Raw genomic sequence first — 11,657 nt, 5'->3', positions numbered from 1 at the left:
GGCAGGCGTAGGGGGGGGAGATTCACAGATTAATAGATAAACAGTAGCCACAGGCAGAGGTGAAAATGATTCTTGCACTGCTTCTATTGGAATAAGCAGTAGCCCGGAGAGCAAGGTGCTGGGGATTTCAAGAACTGTTGGGAGTCATCATGGAACAAATAAATACATGGGTTGTGTTAGGCTAACTAAGAGCAAGAACATGTGCATGTATACTTGCATATGCCAATGCTAAGAGTATGGTAAATAAATCTATGAATTTGAAGTGATGATCAAGACATCATGTGCAGATATTGTTCGGATATCAGAGATGTGGGGGTCAAACAGATAGAAGGAATGCAGAATTGGAATTTGGGGAGTACAATGTGTACAGAAAAGATAGACAGGATAGGAAGAGAGGAAAGTTATGCTGCTAGTTAAGAAAACACATATCTAAGTCAGTGCATTGAGTTGACATGGATGGGCAGTACAATGGTGAGCCAGTTTGGTGTGATATAAGCACTGGGAAAGCAAAAATGAGAGTAAGAGTGTGCTATAAGCTTAAACCTCTGATGATTATAATGTACTGATGTGAGATTTATTTAAAGATGAAACTACCATCAGAGGTAAAGTGAAAGGTTTTTGTTTTCGTAAAGGTGACTACAGAGGTCTAAGACAGTTTTTAAATTCTATTCAGTGGGACCTACTAATGATGTTACCAAGAGCAAATTCTAAATGGGTAGCATTCAAGGAATTAATCTTGGAAGATACTAGGCTTTTCATACCAACTAAGAAATACTCTTCAAGGTTTAGGCCTAAATGAAAAAGACCTCGGGTTAATTGTGCAGTCAGAAATGACGTTTTCTGAGCAGTGCAGACAAGTTGCCAGAGCAGCTCATGCGGGCTTGTCAATGATACACAGGAATTTTGCTAGCAGGGATATAGATGCGATTATCTCTTTGTATAAGGCAATGGTCAAGCCACACCTTGAGGACTCAAAAAGTTCTGCAAATTGCAGCATCTGGAAACTAGGCACCTGTGAGGTGATCTGACTGATGTGTATAAGGCCTTGAATGGTTTGAGCAAACTCAATGCTGGTGGGATTCCTCTTGCTCAGATTACACACCTGAGGGGGCATAAATTCAAATTGAGCAAAGACAGTTATAGAATAGATGTGCAGAAATTTGCCTTTACCAGCGAGTTGACTACTGTTGGAACAAACTTCCAAATGTTGTTGTGGAAGTTGATAGCTTAAATAAATTCAAATAGGAACTGGACAAACGTTTAAGGGGAACCGATGTGTGAAACTGTTTTTGGCATTTTTGGCTGATGCTGTATAAGCTGGCTTTCTTGCACCATATGCTTCTACTAATGCTAATTACCAAAACATTTAATTATCAAATAACATTCTTCAAGAATTAAAAATTTCTGTAGTGTACTCAAGAAGTGAAATGGGGGGGGGGAGCAGAAAAAATGGGTTAACTAGTCAATACAAAATTTGGCACAATAGTCCACTGAGAAAATTCTAGATATGTCTCAAAATTGTGAGAATAATTTGAGTTGCAGTTTTAAATTTATAACAGTGTATCTAGCTATGGAATCAGACTTAAGCCTTCTCCAAAGATCAACAAAACATGCTTAAAATTTAGTATCAGTTTCCACTTTTCCTTCTCAATTAATGTTGAACATCAGAAATATATTTTCATTTAAACAGGTCGAGTTGGGTATGGAATATAATGGAGAGAACCTAATTATGACCATCAAGTGGTGTTCCTTCACGATGACTCAAATAGGTTTTAAGTAGCAAGTAGCAGCTATATTTCAATGCAGCAAAATGCAATGTTTTGCACTCAGCAAACCAAATATAACTAAAACACCTGGAGGGGTTGAATTAAAAACAGATAATAAAAAGGATTCAGGGGTATCATGATAAAAGCAGACATGAAAATCTACAAGGTACAATGGGCAGCAAGGAATACCCATGGTGTCTTGTTGATGATTTATCAAACTTCTTATACAGATAAATGTTAGCGCAATTGTAAAAGGAAATTGTGAAACCTTAACTGAAATACTCTCCAGATATAGAAACCATAACTCAAAAAAAATAAAATAAATAAGTCAGTATTTCTTGAAAAGGTGAAAAGAATGAGCAATACACTTGATGAGATCGATGGAAGGATACTCATATAAGGAGAGCCTTCAAATATATGAGCCACATAGCTTGATAATTAGCTACCTTCGAAAAAAATATGTTTTGTAGCCAACAGTGATCAGTGGGGGTGGTGAAATGAAAATGGCAGCCTTTTATGATTTTATGACACTAGTAGTAGGCAGTATAAATACAAACAGTATGAGGCGCAAATTATAGATTGAACTTGCTCAAGTTTTCCTTTAGTAAGCAAACTGCTAATCACTGGAATATGCTGCCTTCATGGACATTTGTGCTCAAAGAGCTTGAGAAAACTGAAAGGTTGCTGGATAATACCAGTGATGGTAAACGATGCAGAAAGCAAGCTTATAAAACTTCCCATATTACTTGTCCATCACTTCCAACAGTCTATCCAGCTCTTGCTTAAATTTATTCCAACTACCCCACCTCCAAAACACCAGATGAAAGTTTATTCCAATAATCAACTACCCATTAGCTGAAAGCAAATTTCTGCACATCTACCTTGCAACTATCATTCCTCGATTTAAATTTATTCCCCTTTCTGTGTTGTCCAACCACAGGCTGTTTTTGTCTTAGGCACAACAAAAGCCTCTGGCTCCTTTTGAATTACATGGAAAATGTTAATACCTTGTGAGAGATCAATGAAACATACGCTAAAAATTTCATGTTGAGAGGACTTTCCTTTTTTAAGCAATGCCTGATATCTGAAACTATACACAAATTTCAGGGAAGAGTAATGCTAGAGAATCAGAATTGATCCTAAAACATTCCAGGGATTAACATAAATTTAAACTTTGGTGCCAATATAACTTTTCTTTGTTGGTGACGATTTAAAGAACTTGTAAAAATGACAACAACTTTGAGTAAAAGAATGCTACAAGCATGAGATTTGCATCTAACTTTCTTTATTCTCTAACATTAATCAATTTTTCACAAAACAATAAAAATTACTATCAATAATCAACATAACAGACAGAGAGCCTGTGGGTGATACACGGACTAATAGATTAACAGTAGCCGCTGGCAGAGGTGAAAGTGATTCTTGCACTGCTTCTATTGGAATGAGCAGCAGCCTGGAAAACAAGGTGCAGGGGATTTCAGAGACTGCTAGGAGTCACTGCGGTACAAGTAAACACATGGGCCGTGTTAGGGTAACTAAGAATAGGAACAGGTGGATGTATACTTGCCTATACACCAATACTAAGAGTTTGGTAAATAAATTTGATGAATTTGTGGTGTTGGTCAAAACATCAAAGGCAAATATTGTTGAGATATCAGAGACATGGTGTCTCACAGATATAAGGAATGCAGAAATGGAATTTGGGAAGTACAATGTGTAAAGGAAGGATAGACAGGAAAGAAAGTGAAGAGGGGTTATGCTATTAGTTAAGAAACACATAAAATCCAAGAAAGTACAGCCAGTCGACATAGCTGGATAGTGCAGTGCTGAGTCAGTTTGGTGTGACATAAGCACTGAGAAATTGAGAGTAGAAGTGTGTTATAGAAGTGTTTATAAATTGAAAATTGAGAGTAGAAGTGTGTTATAGGCCTAATGACTCTGATGAGTATAATAAACAGGAAAATAGAGTGGGCCAGTAAATCAGAGTCTTTATAATGAGGGATTTTAATTTCCCAGATATTGACTGGAATTTGTGGGTTGGTAACTCACACACTAGCAAGGCTTTTGTGGATTTATTGGATGATTGCTTTCTACAGTAGCATGTTCAGGAGGCAACTAGAGGGAGTAATACTCTTGATCTGATTATCAGTAGTGATTCTTCATGCATTAAGAATCTGCAGATAAAGGAACCACTAGGTGGCAGTGATCACAGTGTGCTGAAGTGGGATTTAGTCAAAGAGGTAACTACCATCAGGGGTAAAGGGAAGGGTTTTTGCTTTCGTAAAAGTGACCACGGAGGTCTGTAACAGTATTTCAATTCTATATGGTGGGACCAACTGATGATGTTGCCAAAAGCAAATTCAAAATGGGAAGCATTCAAAGCTACTAGGCTTTTCATACCAACTAAAAAATATTGTTCAAGGTTAAGACCTAAATGGAAGTCAGATGAACTAATGAGACATGTGGCAAAGAAGAAAAATGCATGGGACACATATAAATTAACACGTGACACAGAAGCCTATGATAGATATAAGTTGATCTGTAACCAAGTTACAAAGGAGGTTAGGCAGGTGAAGGCAGATTACGAGAAATCTTTGGCAAGGGATGCAAAGAAAAACAGCAAAGAGTTCTTTACTTATGTAAACTCTAGAAGGAAGGGGATGAATCAGATTGGTCCACTTGATATTGATGGTTCAACTGTTGATGATCCTGCTCAGGTAGCTAACAAACTAAATGAGTATTTTGCATCTACATTCACACTTGAGGAATTATTCAGGGATAACTCAGGAATGACAGAGATAAATTAAACTCTGGCAGTGAGCTAGATGATTTTGTAATAACTGAGAGCAAAGTGGAGGAGAAATTGTTGAGAACAAACGTACAAAAGGCACCTGGGGTGGATGGGATCTATCCAGTTATATTAAAGGAGGCAGCAAAAGAAGTAAGCAAACCCTTGGCCATAATTATGAGAGCATCCTTGGACTTAAGGGAAGTCCCCACGGACTGGAGATGTGCAAATGTGACCCCAATTCACAAAGGAGGATCAAAGGCTAACACAAGTAATTATAGACCTGTGAGTTTATCTTCTGTTCCAGGAAAATTAATGGAGGCACTGGTTAAAGAAGCACTGCAGGATAATCTAGACAAGACTTCAGTTATAGCTCGGACACAGCATGGTTCTGTTAAGGGGAAGTCATGTCTGACCAATTTGATTGGATACTATGATGGAAGGTCACAAAGGAACTGGATGCAAGGAATAACTTTGATATCATATATTTGGATCTTAGAAAGGCTTTGATACTGTTGCACATGGAAGCCTGCTGCAGAAATTGGAGCAAAATGGCATTGGAGGCAAATTGCTGCTATGGATAAAGGGATGGTTGAGTGTGAGAAAACAGAGAGTAGTAATCAATCGGCACTGCATGGACTTCTTCATGGACTAATGTATTAGAAGAGTCCCTCAGGGTTCAGTGTTGGGTCCATTGTTGTTTTGTGTATTTATTAATGATATTGATGAGGGTATATAAAACTTAATGTCAAAGTTTGCAGATGATATGAAGGTGGGCAGGGTTGTTAACGACAGTACGTTGCTGCAACGGATCTAAATAAGTTGAGCAGATGGGCTGAGAGGTGGCAACTTAAGTTTAACATTGACAAATGTAAAGTACTGCATATGGGAAGCAGTAACCCCAGAGGAAAGTATCAACTCTGTGGTACGATACTGGCAGTGGTAGAGAGTGAAAAGGACCTGGGGGTAATTGTGCAGGCAGATATGAAGTTTTCTGAGCATTGCAGACAGTCTGCAAAAGTAGCTTATGGTGTCTTGTCAATGATATACAGGAATTTTTCTAGCAGGGATAAGGAGGTGATTATCCCCTTGTATAAGGCAATGGTCAGGCCACACCTTGAGTATTATATACAGGTCTGGAGGCCTCATTTTAAGAAGGATGTAGAGCTGTTGGAATGAGTACAGAGAAGGGCAACAAGATTAGTGAATGGAACAAAGGGTTGCTCATATGAAGAAAGGCTTAAGTTTTGCAAATTATTGTCTGGAGACTAGGCACCTGCACGGTGATCTGATTGAGATGTATAAAGCCTGGAATGGTTTGAGCATGCTCAATGCTGATGGAATTCTTCCTCTTGCTCAGAATAACTGTCTGAGAGGGCATAAATTCAAACTGAGGAAAGAGTTATAGGATAGATGAAGGGAAGTTTGCCTTTAGCCAGCGGGTGGTTGATTGCTAGAACCAACTTCCATCTGTCGTAGAAGTTGATAGCTTAAACAGATAAAAGGCAGAACTAGACAAACATTTGGAGTGAGTGGATGGGTGAAATGAGAAGGGTGTGTGTGTGTGTTTGTGTGTGTGTTTTTTGGCTGATGCTACATAAGCTTGCTTTGTTACATCTTGTGCCCTTGCCAATGCTAATGCTAATAATTTCAAATTGAGGAAAGACAATTGTAGGATGACAGGTGTGGAAGTCTGCCTTTAACCAGCGTGTGGTTGATTGCTGGAACAAACTTCCATCTGTTGCTGTAGAAGTTGATAGCTTAAATAGATTCAAGGCAGAACTAGACAAACATTTAGAGCCAGTGGAGGAGTAAAATTATATGTGTTTTTTTTTTTTTTTTTTGGCTGATGCTATGTAAGCTTGCTTTCTTCCATCATGTGCCTTTACTAATACTAATGCTAATAACCAAGCATGATGAAGAATATTCAAAAAAACTACATACAGCTCATTGGGAGTGATGTCAAAATATGCTGGATATGCTGCTCAGAAATTCTTACAGAGTGCATCGATTATTGTTGAAGGATCTGTCTCTGACATAGCCCCCCACAAAAAGAAGTCTAATAGTGACAAATCTGAAAAGCATGGTGGCATATTTAGAAATTATGCATTCTCTAAAGAAGAGGAATAACACACACACACACACACACACACACACACACACACACACACACACACACACACACACACACACACACACACACAGAAACCATATTTTAACAATATCTTCCTCTGTGAGGTGTCCCAGGAATTCATGGACTATTTCAATTTATACTGATGAGAAGTTATGGTTCCTGTGAAAAATATGGGTCTAACAATTCTCTTGTAGTCATTGCACACAACACTCCAAAGTTTCGTATAATGCATTTTCTATATACATCACAGATGATTACTCTGAGAATTTACATACCAAGTCAGATGAAACCAGGACTTTTTTTGGAGAAGAAAGTCCATTCTAATATCTGAGGGTGAACACCCATTTCTTCCACAGTAACCACCCACAATAATGGCTTTGTTTACACAGTCTGGTGACAAAAGTTGTTTCGTGAAATGCACTTTGTACAGAAAGAGTTTTAATTTCCTCACTGCTGCATGATGACTGCAGTATGATATTCCCTTTTATGGTGCAAGCCACCATAGTGATTTATGCAGGAACATGATTCATTCACATTCCTGGTGTCCTTGCACAATTCCAAAAGCATATACATTGAGAAATATAGAGAAATATAGGGGAACAATGGAAACGGGAATTATAGGGGGGGGGGGAGGACAGAGGACAATAGTGTGTGAGAATGCTAGACACTGGATTAGAGACAACTGCTATATATAACATGAGGTAAGTAGTCTGAGAAATACAAGTTTGTAATTCTTGTTCTTAGTCATTATGTTTGTAAAGAAAAACCTCATAGAGGTTCATAACATGATGCTCATTTATTAAAATATTTATCATGGTGTATAAAGTGTTAGAATAGTTTATTAGTTCCTTCAATATATTCTAACTACACACCTCCACAACAGTGGATGTTCATTCAAGCAACTGCTTACTCTTTGGCTGAATGTAAATTTCCACACCTATTCTACAGCCATCTTTTTCTGATTTAAATTTATGCCCACTTGTGTGTTTCATCTGAGAAAAGGTAAAGATACCATCAGCATTTTTTTTTACTTAGCCTTTTTTTAAAGCCTTATATATTTCAGTTAAATTGTCATGCAAATACCAAATTTCTACAAATAATTTACAGAACCCCAGTCTTTCTTGGTAAGAAATAGCCTTTTGTCCCCCCCCCCTACCCTTTCCAAACAATCTAGGCCCTTTCTAAAATGAGGTTTCAAATCCAGTATGCAATATTCCAGATATGGTCTAAGCACTGCCTTATAAAATGTGATAATCACCTCTTTGGCCATGTTGGCATAGTTTTTACTCCTAGATCTTTTTCATACCTTGACTTTGGTACCACACAAATGGATATTATTCCAAGATTACTATCACTCAAATGCAGAATCTTACATTTATCATAGTTAAAACTCAAATTATATTTTCTAGGCCACCGGCTGAATTTATCTAAAACCTCTTGAAGTGGCATACCCTGATGGAATAGGCTTTCGTACAATAACATTGACAAACTAGCTTTCATACCAATTAATTAAATTAACACACTAAAATCTATACAATGATATATGCATGCATATACTGGAGGACTCTTCATCCTCTGACAATATATGATAGCACTAAAGATGTAACCACCACTTCTGCAGTTTCTTTTAATATAACTGGATAGATTCAATCAGCCCTAGGAGCTCTGTTCATGTTCAGTGAAAGAGAAATTGCTGCAGCCATTTCTCTTCCACTTTACATTATAAAATCATTTAACTACTAATCAGCATTAGACAGATTTCTGCTAACCCCAGCTCTAAAAACTTCATGTCTGAATGTAGATGGAAAATATTTATTCAGTTTATCAGTAACCTGAGCAGGATCACCAATAGTTATACCATTCATATCCAGTGGACCAATACAATTCATCTCTTTTCTTCTACTGTTAACTATGCAAAGAATTGCTTGCTGCTCATCTTTACTCTCTTAGCCAAAGCCTTCTGATCTAACTCAACTTGCATAACTCCAAGTAATTTGATCACACTACATTGTACATATTGTAGGACTGTACCCACTGATAATTTATAATCATCATGTGCATTATTTCTCTCTACACCAAAGATCATCAGTTTGTCTGCCTTCTATTTTGATCTAAAACATGAACAATATCTCTTGACTGGTATAAGGCAGTTAATGTTCTCTACTTCTTTGAATACTCCCATTTGGCATTCCATTTTACATCAGCTGGTCCCACTGAAGAGTTTAAAAAACATCTGAACCCATTATTATCACCTTTTTGAAAACAAAACCCTGACAGTAGTTATTTCTTTGAATAAATGCCACATAAATTCACTACGATCACTACCAACTAATGGTTCCTTTAATTGAAGAATCTCAATAAACAAAGAATCATTACGGATAACCGCATTAGCATTAGTAGAGGCATATGATGCAAAAAAGCAAGCTTATGCAGCATCAGTCAAAAAAAAAAAAAAAACTTCCACTTCGCGCCCCTGTTCATTCGAAATACTTGTCCAGCTGAGCCTTAAATTTATTTAGGCTATCAATTTCCACAACAAGGGATGGAAGTCTGTTCCACCAACCAACTACCCACTGGCTAAAGGCAAATTTCCGCACATCTATCCTACATCTGTCTTTCCTCAATTTGAATTTATGCCCTCTCAGGTGATTATTCTGAGGAAGAGGAAGAATCCCATCAGCAGTGAGCATGCTCAAATCATTCAAGACTTTATACACCTCTATCAGATCACCTCGCCGGCGCCTATTATTATTATTAATAGCCATATGGTCAAGGAAGCCTGAGGGTTATACTGCACCGGGAAAAAAAAAAAATTCCGAAGTTACCCTGAGAGAGAGAGAGAGAGAGTCAAAAGTAGAAGGGAATCACCAAGAAAGAAAAGAATGATGATATCCAGCTCAGGACCCTGGATGTGCCAAGCCCATACTCACCAGATTTCAGCCCCCGGCCTAGTCTCCAGACACTGTAATTTGCAAACCTTAAGCCTTTCTTCGTAAGAGCAACTCTTTGTTCCATTAACTAATCTTGTTCCCCTTCTCTGTACTCGTTCCAGCAGCTCTACATCCTTCTTGAAATGAGGCCTCCAGACCTGTATACAGTACTCAAGGTGTGGCCTGACTATTGCCTTTATACAAGGGAATAATCACCACTTTATCCCTGCTAGAAAAAGTCCTGTATATCATTGACAAGACACCATGAGCTACTCTTGCAGCCCGTCTGCACTGCTCAGAGAACTTCATATCTGCCTGCACAACCACCCCCAAGTCTCTTTCATTCTCTACTACTGTCGGTGTAGTACCACAGAGTTGATACGTTGCTCTGGGGTTGCAGTTTCCCATATGTAGTACTTTACATTTGTCAATGTTAAACTTCATTTGCCACCTCTCAGCCCATCTGCTCAACCTTTCCAGATCCTGTTGCAGCAGCATAGCATCAGTAGTGTCCTTAACATCCCTGCCAATATTTGTATCGTCAGCAAACTTGGACATTAAGCTTGATATACCATTGTCAATATTATTTATAAATACAGAAAACAATAATGGACCCAACACTGAACCCTGAGGGACTCCACTAATAACATTAGTCCATGATGATCAGTGTCCATTGATTACCACTCTGTCTTCTCCCCCTCAACCACCCCTTTATCCATAGCAGCAATTTGCCTACAATGCCACACTGCTCCAATTTGTGCAGCAGTCTTCCATGTGCAACAGTATCAAAAGCCTATCTAAGATCCAAGTATATATTATATCAAAGTTATTCCCTGCATCCAGCTCTTTAGTGACTGCATCATAGTATCAAATCAAATTGGTCAGGCAAGACTTCCCCTTAACAAAACCATGCTGTGTCCAAGCTATAACTGAAGTCTTGTCTAGCTGATCCTGCAGTGCCTCCATTAATTTTCCTGGAACAGAAGTTAAACTCACAGGTCTATAATTACTTGTGTCATCCTTTGATCCTCATTTGTGAATTGGGGTCACATTTGCACAGGGCGCCTCCGTAGCCAGGTGGGAAGGAGCAGCAGTGCATAGCACACGCTTCTTGATTAGACCGGGGTTCGGGCCCGTCACCACCAAATACGGAGGATGTGGAAAGGTCATTCAGGGAATGACCACCGCATATCCCGGAGCAATATGGCCTTAGTTGCTAATGCTCCTAAAAACCAAATAACAAACATTTGCACATCTTCAGTCTATGGATACCTCCCATGAGTCCAAGGAAGCTCTCATAATTATGGCTAAGGGTTTACTTACTTCCTTTGTTGCCTCCTTTAATATAACTGGATAGATCCCATCCACCCCAGGTGCCTTTCTTGTGTTTATCTTCAACAATTTCTCCTCCACTTTACTCTCAGTTATTACAAGATTATCTAGCTTACTGCCAGAGTTGAATACACTTCTGGCATTCCCCTCGCTGAATTACTCCTCATGTGTGAATGTCAATGCAAAATATTCATTCAGTTTGTTAGCTACCTGAGCAGGATCATCATCAGTTGAACCATCGATATCATGTGGACCAATCTGATTCATCCCCTTCCTTCTAGAATTTACATAAGTAAAGATTTCTCATAATCTGCCTTTTCCTGCCTAACCTCCTTTGTGACTTGGTTACAGATCAACTTATATCTATCATAAGCTTCTGTGTCACATGTTAATTTATATGTATCCCATGCATTTTTCTTCTCTGCCATGTGTTCATCTGACATCCATTGAGGCCTAAACCTTGAATAATATTTCTTAGTTGGTATGTAAAGCCTAGTAGTTTCCAAGAAAAGTTCTTTGAATGCTTCCCATTTTGAATTTGCTGTTGGTAACATCATCAGTTGATCCCACCGTATAAAATTTAAATACTGTCTGAGACCAACGTAGTCACCTTTACAAAAGCAAAAACCATTCCCTTTACCCTTGATGGTAGTTACCTCTTTGAGTAAATCCCTCTTCAGAACACTGTGATCACTGCCACCTAGTGG

At 38.5% G+C, this 11,657-nt stretch overlaps 1 protein-coding gene across 1 annotated transcript in view; it reads right to left on the bottom strand.

Moving 5' to 3' along the window:
* Positions 1-11,657, bottom strand: part of LOC150078990 (patj homolog) — a 946,782-nt gene that overhangs the window by 228,946 nt on the left and 706,179 nt on the right. The gene's annotated exons all lie outside the window — the stretch shown is intronic.

The sequence above is a fragment of the Mastigoproctus giganteus genome, chromosome 10 (assembly GCF_048544385.1).
Source record: "Mastigoproctus giganteus isolate SK-2022 chromosome 10, ASM4854438v1, whole genome shotgun sequence".
Classification (NCBI taxonomy): domain Eukaryota; kingdom Metazoa; phylum Arthropoda; class Arachnida; order Uropygi; family Thelyphonidae; genus Mastigoproctus; species Mastigoproctus giganteus.
The sequence above is the reverse complement of the archived record's forward strand: the minus strand, read 5'-3'. Positions and strand labels throughout refer to the sequence as shown.